General features: G+C 30.6%; 1 pseudogene; it reads left to right on the top strand.

The window, feature by feature from the left end:
• Positions 1 to 3,674: 3,674 nt before the first annotated feature.
• Positions 3,675 to 5,840, top strand: LOC114712768 (uncharacterized; annotated as a pseudogene).
• Positions 5,841 to 11,944: the final 6,104 nt, after the last annotated feature.

Here is an 11,944-nt window from a genome sequence, read left to right as displayed (position 1 = left end):
CTTCTTCTGCATATCTCCATCAATGCAGCAATTGTAACCAAACCATCATTGGCTCCCAATATTGCAACATGAAGTGACTGACCCCTTTGACAGAAGTTGAGCAGATCAGTTTCTTGGTTTGTGATCATCTTCATTTCATTGGCTTGGAGGGGCATGGGAGATGAGAAGAAGGAGAAGAATTAAAGAGCAAGAAAGCTGAAGATCTCAGAAGAAAAGTAAGAGGTCGAAGGTTTTGAGTTAATTTTTGCTGGTAATAATATATAGTTTGTATCGTAACGAGTTATAGATAAAAGACTCAGTAATAACTAAGCTAAAAGTTAAAGGATAAAAAGATCATTTTTTCCCTATATTTTTTAATGATTCTACACTTTTTTTAAACTAGTAATAGCATATAATGCCTTATCTTAACAAAGTAACTCCTTGGTACTATGTATAATAGAATTGTTTTGGGGATGATATGCTCCTATTTATTAGAGCCCCTATAGCATTACGAACATTAATTATCAGTTTACTCATTCTATTTCTTTCTTTCTTTCTTTCTTTTTTAAATATGGTTATTTGACGGAGCCAGATTTGAGCAATATTAAGCCAAGCTGTGAATAATCCTGTTAAAGTCGTTTTTAGCAATAATTTATGCTGTATTTACGCGATGGCTGGGGCACTCACTTGGAGTTCTGCTCATCACACCCTGTAAACGACAATAATTTATAACATGTTTTTCAACAGCATAAGAAGATTCATCAGTTAATGTTTTTAAGCGGATAACTACATATAATTGAAGAAACATTCGTATATATAGCAATGATAAAAACGGAAGAAATCAGAAACCTGAATGGTGAGCCAAAAGGCGCAAGAGAGCCGCCAATGGCGCAAACGACACCAAAGCTTGACGAGCGACGTCGTTGTGGAGTGCCACGTGGGCATGGTGGTGACGACGTAGATTCAAGGGATGTGAACACGTGGACCTTTGACGAAAGTCATAACCGTTGCTCCTCCTATTCCAACTATCGTCCCCATCAGCTTAGCCCACCCTGCCGCTTCTCCCAAGTTTAATATTATGATATTAATATATATTAATCATAACCAAATTTTTTTTGATCAAAAGTTAAGAATAGTTCCTTTCTTAACAATGTTATAAAACCATGAGTCGGGTCAAGTTTCACTTCCCGTCCACCTCGTCTGATTGAGTTTAACTCAACCCGAAAAATGTTTTAAAAAATATTTGAAAATAATAGAATATTATCTTATACATCAAAAAAAATATTGTTCTTATCATTTATTTTTTCCCAACTAGTTATTATCATTTAAAAAAACATTTTACTGTTATGAATATAATAATATCTTTGTGGATATCCATATATCTCCTATTATCTCTTATATCTCCTATAATCTCTAATATTTCATATTATCTCTATATCTCTCAATTATCTCCTATTATTATGTAATCTGTAGATTCTTTCAAAGAGGTAAAGCTATACCTATAAATAGAGGCCAGGTATAATGTATTGAGCACTTTTAAATAGAATGAGAAATATTCTCTTCTGTTGATCTTTTCTTCCTCTGTATGATTCTTCTCTATTTCTTTTTTTATTTATAACACGTTATCAGTATGAAACTCTGACCAAGGTATGTATGATATAGCTTTCTATCCCAGCATAATTTTAGAGCATCATCTCTATAATTTTTCTAGATTATCGTTATTTTATGATCAAAAACCAATATATATTTAATTTTTTTATTTTATTAAATGTCTAGCAGCTATATAACTTCGGTTTTTTATTTCATACCTATAAGTCATATATATTTGATTTTTTTTGTTATCTTATTAAATAGCTAGAAGCTATATAACTTGGATTTTCTATTTTATGGTCAGAACCATGCATATATTTAATTTTTTTAATATCTTATTAAATGGCTTGTAGCCATTAACTTTGATTTTTTTTTAATCTTATGGCCAAATGCCATATGTATTTGATTTTTTTTTGTTATCTTATTAAATGGCTAGAAGCTATATAACTTGGATTTTTTATTTTATGACCAGAAGTCATATTGTTCTATATCTTATTAAATGGCTTGCAGCCATATAACTTTGATTTTCCATCTTATGACCAGAAGTCATGTTTCTTTGATTTTTTTTGTTATTTTATTAAATGGCTAGATGCCATTTATCTTTAAATTTTTTTTATCAAATGACTTAAAGTCATATATTTTTTATTCTTTGGAAGATCATTATATTTTTATTTGAAGGCTATAAATATTATAATCCACAAGACTAATGGCTCAAATGTCTTTTATTATGAGAAACTATTGACTATATAGTGAAGGATGTATTGGTATAAGAGTTTACGTTTTCTTCTCGTTTCATGTTACATTTATGTTTTACTTTTTATTAATTTAAATCTTAAATTTTATTTTTATCTTATTATCATATATTCTTGATATTTAATTTGATATTTATTAATAATATAATCTTTTATTACTAAATGATCGGCAACTATTAAACTCATATTACTGAATGACATGAAAATAATAACTTATGATTTTTTTAAAGCCCTGAATACTAAAAAAAATTGAACTTTCAGCGACAACATTCAGCAGCGACAAATAGTATCGCCGCTGATGGTTTTTTCACAATTTTTTATCATTTTTATTTTTTGTAAAAAGTTTATATTATAATCTTTTATTTGTTTAATTAAATAACCTTGATAATTATTATTTTTTATGTGTTATTGTGTTAGAGAGAGACTAAAAGGAAGATAATGTCGTGTTTGAGAGAGAAAGGGAGAGGAAGAAAGTTTGGAGTGTGTATAAAACACAATTACTATAATTAAATGTTTGAGAGATGGAATAGAAAAACATTGTGCATGGGAGAGAAATAAGGTGGAAGCATGCATGAGAAAGTGTGCAAGTTTGAGTGATGAGAAAAGGAGTGAATGATAAAGTGTGTGTGAGAGGTAGATGTAAATATAATTGGAAGAGAGATTGTGTGTGTGTGTGTGTTAGAGATAAGGACATTATAATTGAAAGAGATAACATAATTAAATATATGAGGAAGAATATTATAATTAAATTAGTGTGAGCATACTTAATTGACATAATAATATTTAATGATGAACATATGTATGAGAGGATTGAGAAATAAAAATATTAAAGCATATGATATAATTAATTAAAATATGTGTGAGAGATATAGTTAATAAAATCATGTATATTGTTAATTAAATATTATTACTATTTATATTTTTTTATTTAAAATGTGATTAATTAAATTTTGTAAAACACACATGGTTGCATCTTATATATATATATATATATTTTTTTTTTTTTTTTTTTGTTGCTTGACTTTTAAAACTTTGTTAGCTTGGTTGGCCATGTCTGTTTGTTTCAATCTTGAGTTCTCGTGCCAGTGAAGCGACATGTATTTTTGGCTGAGGTTGGTGAGTTGTTTTTATATAAACTTTGTCATTTTGAAACCTAAACCAATTTGTTTAACCCGCCCATTTGATGAAAATTTCATTTTCCCACTTCATTTTTCCCTCTCATGCACTGACCAGCGCCGCGCAGATCTAGACAAAGCTTCGAATCATCTTATGGGGGCCACCACCGACCTTCTCGTCCCTCTCACTTCTTTTTCCGATCTTTCCCTCTAGTCCCAGATCGATTGTCCGTGAAGGATGGAAAACGGCGTCGTGTATGGATGGGTAGCTAGTGTTACTTCCTTATTTCTAGGACTGATGATGGTGAACCCAAGAATTCCTCAGCCTCAAAACTACCATGATTTCACCGACAAACGCCAATTCTTCGGTTAGCGCTTCTCTGATCGAGCCAAACTTTAAACATTCATCATCGTCATAGGGAGCAATTGTTTATTGGACTATTACTGCATGTTAGCCTTTGTGTTCGCTGAATGGATTGATTCACATACGTGACATTGTTTGAGCTGGGGAACGCAGCGTATGTTATATTAATGTGTATTATGTGAGCGGAGTGGAAGATTTTTCTTTGTTTTTCAAAACTTGAAAATAACGAACATCTCACTTCTTTGACTATCCTATCACTTGACCGCAGAACTACAGTGGGCTAACTGAAGGAAAAAAAGAAAGTGAATTTGGCTGAAGTAGACGTGTTTTTTAAAATGTTTATGTAAATTACTTTATGTGAACTGAGTGTATTTAAAAAAAGAAAAAAGAAAAAAACTTGAAAACAGCATACATGTTACTTCTTTCAACATCCTAAATCCTAATCAGTTGCCAAAAGAATCATTGACCGAAGAATCAATATCAATGTTTTTACATGTAAGTTACAGAGAGTTGTACTATTGATAACTTGCAAATAGTATTCTTCCTCTTCAAGTTGTGTATTGGCTTAATTTTGAATCTTCCTTGCAATTGTTGCGAGGGGCCCACTTCTAGTTAATATAAGATGAAGTGGATCTGTTGCTTCACTAATATTCAGGAGTTATGTAATAGGTCTTACAGCAATCAAATTGCTAGAGTATTCTTTTTTATTCCACTTTATTTGCAGTAAAATTTGAAATTGAAGGAATTGTTACGCTTGGTAGGCATTCCCAGGGCACCTGATGTGATATCAAATTTTCCATACCTGTTTATTGGACTCATTGGGCTTAGACTTTGCAATCGTGGGAATTAGTTTAAGATAAGGTATTTTACTTCGTCACTGCTAATATCTTTTATGGACTATATGCTTTTGCTTATTATTGTTGCGGCTTGTGAATCATAATACGTACTTGCCAAAAGCTGGCAAGGTGAAAGATGGGGTTGGACGTCATTCTATGTTGGCATGACTGCTGTTGTATTTGGTTCGTCATACTATCATCTCAAACCAAATGACGATCGCCTTGCGTGGGATAGATTGCCGGTGAGTTTTTTTTTCCCCTTTTCTTTTCAAATAAAATTGTTGAATTAATCATTTTACAAGTCCATTCTCTTTATCCCTTTTTCCTATTTGAATTTTTCACCTTTTACCCCTTAGCTGTCTACCTTTGCAGATTACTATTGGCGCTGTATCAGTCCTAGCAATATTCATCATTGAAAGGATTGATGAGAAGAAGGGAACAATGTCTATCATACCTTTGAATATGGCGGACTTATTCAGCGTTGTGTATTAGAGGCAAGCTTCTTTCTTCTTTTTCTCTTATATTTTTGCGCTGATTCTTTTGCTAATCTAGTAACAGTGGTCAGCAATTCACTGTAGCATTGTTCGATGAATTCCTTCTATAAGTGAAGCTAGTAGTTGTTCTGCCATTTAGAACTATCTACTGTTTCCATAGATTTAGTTGTCAAAGAGATGTGGAACATTCACTGAGTTATAAAATCGAGGAGTGGTTTGAAGTTTGAACAATGCCAAAAGTTATTAAACTAGTAATTTTAATGTTGCAATAAGTCCTTTAAACGATTTCCGTTTAAGGTCAAACATTGCATTTTCAAGTGCTTGACCATGCATGATTGTGAGATTTACCACTTGCAAATAATTTTTTTTTTTTATTGTCCTCCACCTCTTTTCTTAGTGTAGGTTATATCAGGACCTTCGTCTTTATGGTCTCGTCCAATTTGTGCCATGTATTGCCATTGCTCTCATTGGTATGTTGGTGCCTCCAAAGCACACACATCCAACATACTGGGTCTGGGCCGCAGGTTCACTTTACACTCACATACACATCTTTTCCATTTTATTTGAAGTATCCATCATGCTTTGAATCATTTGATGCCGTTACAAGATTTTATGTAGGATATGTTAGAGGAAAAGGTTATAGAGCAGAGCCTCGAAGGAAGAGACCTTACACTCAATCTAGTAATTCAATTGAGAATGTGCGCACCTAATTGTACGAAGAGTTTGGAAGAAGATTTCAGGAGGAGTGAGAAAAGATGGAAGCAAATCTTACTGCAAAGCGAGAGAAGATGGAAGCAGAACGTGCAGCAGAGCGAGCAAAGATGGAAGTAGAGCGCACACAACTTGAACAAAGGATGGAGCAATTGATGTAGAGAACACAAGCTCAGTTCATTGCTTTTATGCAAAAGATGCAATTAAATGCTTCTGCAAATACTCCTACTTCTAGCAACCTTAGTATTGGTCTCTCTACGTAATTTTCCTTTTGCATTATATCATGTATTTTTTAATTGAACAATTTTTATTTTTGTTAAAGACATAAAAACACTTTGATAATTATAAATCTTATTATTTAATATATTATATTTGTCAGTTAATTACTTTATTTTTATTAAATTTATGATCATATTTATCAGAAATATAAATAAAAAAATTTGTATAATTGACATATTATAAAAATAATTAAACTTTCAGCGGTGACATAAAATGTAGCCACTTAAAAGGGTAATTGACAGCGACAATTATGTCACTGTTGAAAATATAATCATTGGCGACTAAAGTATCGCTACTGAAACTACAATCAGCGGCGACTAAAGTATCGCCACTAAAAATGGTAATCAGCAGCGATAGTTTGTCGCCACCAATTAGCATTTCCATAGCAACACAGTGGCGACAGTGATTGTCGCCACTGAAACAAGCTTTAGCGACGACATTAGTTACTGCCGATTCTTACGTTTCAGTGGAAACATTCCCTCGTGCCAAACTCATCACTTTTTAGCGGTGACATGAAAGGACTTTTAGCGATGAATTTCTGTCACCATTGAAAATAGATTTTTGACGGTGACTTTTTGGTTTTGTTGTGTCGCCGTTGATAAATTTCAACCATGACCATTACAGCAACGACCTAGTGGCGACAAAATGTCACTGCTAAAACTTTTTAGCGGCGACTTTTGGACTTTCAATAGCGACATTTGTCACCGCCGAAAGTCAAATTTTTTCTAGTGGAAGGCTAATGGTTCAAATGTTAAATGACACAAATGATCTTTAAAAAATATATATTTACTATATAGAGTCTTGAAGACTAATGATTTATTAATAGCCTTGAAGGCTTATGATTCAAATCTTCATAACAATATAATTTGATTTTAGTCCTTATAGATCTTTTCAAATTCTGTTGGATTTATAAATTTATGAATAAGTTTTGAAACATTACACAATATATATAAAGAAGTAAAGTTTTTGAATAACGAAATATCAAGGAAATACATATGTTTTGGTCAAAAAATACTTCATCTTTTAAAAAAGCATAACAAAAAGTGAAGTATATCATATAGTGAATAATAATATATGTTAGTTCCTGAAAAACTATATATAGCATTTTTTGAAGAACTATATGTAATAAAAAATTGATATAATTCCAGAAGAACTAATAACAAAATGTTAATATAGTTCTTAAAGAACTGGTAACAAAATTTATATATTCTTGAATAACTAATGTAATCCCCCCATTATTTTTGTGAGTAGAAAAGGAATTGATAATGAAAATTATGACCCATAAACATATATATTAGAATTTTTGTTTATCAAAGGGTTTTAAGGTGATAACTCAATTGTATTGAAATCCATTATTATATCTGAATCAGGAAGTATTTAGATTTTCAAGTCAAGGATCTATTATTAGCTTACTATATAGTATTCACTCTATTTGAAATATAGAAATAAGCAAAATATATTTATATGACTTACACTTGAGGAGGAGATTGTCGGAATATAAGTATGAATCATGTTGTATGAAATTTGTTATCATTAATATTAATATCATTCCTTATATCTCATATTCCTTCTGTTCCTAATTATAAGATTCCTTTTTTTAAATGGATTTGTCCCTTTTTTTATAAGGCCCCCTTTGAGTTTGTCTGAACATTTAACGTATTGTTACCTTTATTTACCCTTGATAAATTCTCATGTAATTCTCTCTCCACATATTCTCTTTCTATTTATCTCATTATTACTCTCTTACATTTATTAGGGGTGTATTTGGAAAAAAATTACATTTGTTACATATTAATTGCTTTTAACTAATTATAACTGTTTTTTTTAAAAAGCACAATTTGGCCAAAAAGTTCTTATAATTAGGAACGGAGTAGTATTCCTTTTGAAAAAAGTTCCAGAAGAGTCAGTGGCGGTCGACCTTCCATGAGCGTACAAGTTTCTACCATTGGGTGAAAGATGAAAAGTAAGACTCTAGAAGAGCTATATTATGATTTATTATCTTGAAGATAGACATATTCCTTGTGAAATATTAAAGTAAAAAATAAATAATATGACATGGTAATAAGAAATTTACCAATAATTGAGAATAATTTTACAATAAACCAGAAGTTTATGCATTTATAGTTTAGCATGATTGGTCAGATCATCTCGGATTATAATGATGCAAAATATCATGAAAAATGTGCATTATCATTTATTAAAGAACCATAAGATTATTTAAAAATGATATATGATTTAAAAAATTTTATGTGCTGTTTATTCTAAAAAAACTAAATAAGAGAATATCACTAGCTGTGCTTAAAATTGGATCTGTGCAGATTTATAATATATCAAGTTTATATATGGGCCCATTTAGACACCATGTGAACCAAAGTAATACTTTATAAGTGAAAGATACATCTATAAAACGGTCACAGGTGTTTACGATTAACTTGCAATCTGAAGTTTGCAAATATATTCAAATAATTACATTAGGTACATAAGTTCCTAATTATGAAATCAATATGATTCTCATTGATGCTAGTGATTGTTCCTTATGTTGTTGATGATTATATATTTAGTAAAAGCCTCCATAAGTAGCCAGACCAGAGTTTATGATAATATAATTCCCATTTCAATGTTGGAATGACTGATTTTATATATTTTTGCACATATATGCATGAAGCCAACAATGTATTGTGAATTATCCCATTACAATTGGCTTTTGGTTAGGAGCCAAATATTTTTTATCTTAGAATGTGCAATATCTATTATTCTATTGCAATAATACACATAGATGGATATTAAAAGTAAGTTGGGATTACTATTGGATAAGAATTTCCTTATTCTTGTTTGTCTCTAAATGAAACAAAATAATGTTTCTAAAAGAAATTTATGGATTTGGGAGACCTACACTGTATGTTCCCAATATGAGGGGGAGAAATGTGTAGTTGGAAAAGAGAACACATGAAATGCATTTTTACTATCAAGTGTAGATCCTCAAATATAGTAGTATGAACTAGAAGTTTATAAAGTATTGCATTTATAAAATATTATAAATATCTATCAGATACAATTACTGATCCAAATGTGAATTCTTAATTCTTATACTCCAACTAAAAGTATTCCTATTCTTGAAGACATGCTAAAAGCATGAGAGTATGGTCGGTTTCAAAAGGAAAAAAAAAAGGAATAAATGATCATGATGATCATACTAAGAAGGCATGAACTGCAAAAGAGGTTAAGGCATAACTATTTAAGTGTTTGAAAGCAATAAAAAGATCATGATATGTTATGTCATAAAAGAAAAAGGGATCAATAAAGGAATAAAATTGTCGACAATAATTTTATTGATAATATCATGTAATCAAGTGAGGATCTTATATATAAATCTGTCATGAGATACAGATAGAAAAATGGTTGGTCAACAAAAAAGAAAAGATGCAATGTAACATGGATTCGTATATCCCTGGCCCATGCACTTGAAGTATAATACTAGTAGCATGTAAATAGGCATCTGTATAACAAAAAAGAGAAATAAAGTCTTGTGGTGGATTAAATTACATGTCTTATCAATCTGGTAATTTAATAATAAATGAAGTTTTTTCATGTGCATTTGAGAAATATATAACTATAACGTGTGACTCACTTTATAGTGAAATTATATGTGAATCCCGGAAGAATTCAAATTCTTGTATAAATTTAAACGATCCAATACATGAACAGATATGGATTATAATATATGAAAGTCCTTGAAGGATTTAAGTTTCTAGAAGCATACAATTATGTTCTCAAGAACACTATTCAATTAAGTCTCTATATGAGGCATATGTGGTCAGTATCGACTGAAGGAATGATGTGAACATATTTTAACTTGTCTATTTGTGAAAGGATTCAAAGTGAGTTGTTATCAGTACTATTTATGATGATAGCATCAAAACTTCTAATGAGTTTTCAAAAGTTGTGAATTACTTAAAGAAAAATTTGAAATGAAAGCTTTGGAAAGAATATATATGGATAAGTCACATCCATTATGTGGATAAGTAACATCCATTATGTGTTTCGGTAGTTGTAAGATTTTTAGATATGGACTAAAGATTGATTTAGACCTCTAAAAGGTGATGAATAAACACTTGGTCCAAAAGTATCATATCTTAGTGTCACTAAAGCATTTATATATCTATCTAGTCATACAGAACCTAATATATCATTTGCTGATTAGCATGATATTTTTTTTATCAACATGAAGATGTTAGAATGAAGTTAAAAAATTCTTCGTTACTTTAAAAATGTCATGGAGGCAATGTTATTTTATCTGAAAGAATTTGGCATTAGCCATATCTTAGTGTCACTAAAGTATTTTTGTTTGATCCTCATATCAAGAGATCACAGTATGATCCACATATGGATAAACCATAAAAGGACTATTCGTCTCATGATTTTCAGAAGATTATAAAATTTATATTTGACATTTTGAATTATCTCACTACAGTATTTGGAATGCTTGTTCATTATATTAGACTTTGCAAGCTCAAAGATGTCAATTGATGTTGTCAAGAAGGGGAGCTGATACACGTTGTACTCTTTTTTCTTTGTCTATGGTTTTGGCCCACTGGGTTTTCCTAACAAGATTTTTAATAAGGCAACATTGTATAGTGTATCAATGAATGATGTGCTCTTTTTCTTTCACTAGGTTTTTCTCCTACAAGGTTTTTCCTAGTTGAATTTTTTTTAATGAGGCATATTCACATATACTGGACATCCAAAGGGGAGTGTTATGAATATAATAATATTTTTGTGGATGTCCATATATCTTCCATTATCTCCTATAATCTTTAATATCTCCTATTATCTCTATATCCTACAATTATCTCCTATTATTATGTAATTTGTAGATTCTATCAAAGGGTAAAGCTATGTCTATAAATAGAGGTCATGTATAATGTATTAAGCACTCTTGAATAGAATGAGAAATACTCTCTCTTGTTGATCATCTCTTCATCTGTATGATTCTTTTCTATTTCTTCTTTATTAATAACATTTATATCAAACTAATGTTGGGATAAAAAAAACTAATCATTTATAAAATATATATAATAACCATCCATTATTTATATAAGTTAAAAAAATTAGTTAAATTTTTTTACTATAATTGTAAAAAATAAAATCATAAAAAAGCAAATGATTATCATAATTAAAAAATTATGTTACATGAAAAAAAAATCAACAAATATGGTGTTGCAAAACAATTAGTTTTCACCGATATTTTTAAAAGAAAATACATATATTCAAGTTGCAAGGCAAGACTGAGTTTGACCTCAATCCCAATGGCTTAAGCAAGGTCAAGCTCGCCCTTGCCCGGCTTTCAGGCCATTTGCATAGTCCCAACGATACCCAGGCCATGAGTGTAATCTTCCCTCGAGTAAGGTCGAGAGTTTAAATCTTGTGGAAAGAAAAATTACATTAAGAGAGTTATTCATAATTAAACCTGACAATACTTTAAATCTAATTCGATACTATGTTTATTAAATGTCAGACAATTGTATGATAGACGAAGATTCATGTTATATAAAAAATGATGTGGTGAGAGTTTACCTAAAGGAGAGGGCCATGAGAAAGGTAATAGCGGGGGTGAGGTTGAGGGAGGCAGAAACAAATGTTGCTGAAGTTAAAACCAGGCTCTCCAATTGTATACCCTGAAATATCGTTCCTCTGCATTCCTATTTCTTAATTAGTCTTATTAATTGATCCCAATTTACCCTCTTCCTTACTTTCTGTAATTTTTAAATTTTTTTAATCTACTTATTTCTTTTAAAATAGTTTTTTTCCTTTTTCTAAGTAAATT

The sequence above is a fragment of the Neltuma alba genome, unplaced genomic scaffold, assembly GCF_004799145.2.
Source record: "Neltuma alba isolate B1F8T4 unplaced genomic scaffold, ASM479914v2 tig00011396_pilon, whole genome shotgun sequence".
In the NCBI taxonomy this organism is placed as follows: Eukaryota; Viridiplantae; Streptophyta; class Magnoliopsida; order Fabales; family Fabaceae; genus Neltuma; species Neltuma alba.
The sequence above is the reverse complement of the archived record's forward strand: the minus strand, read 5'-3'. Positions and strand labels throughout refer to the sequence as shown.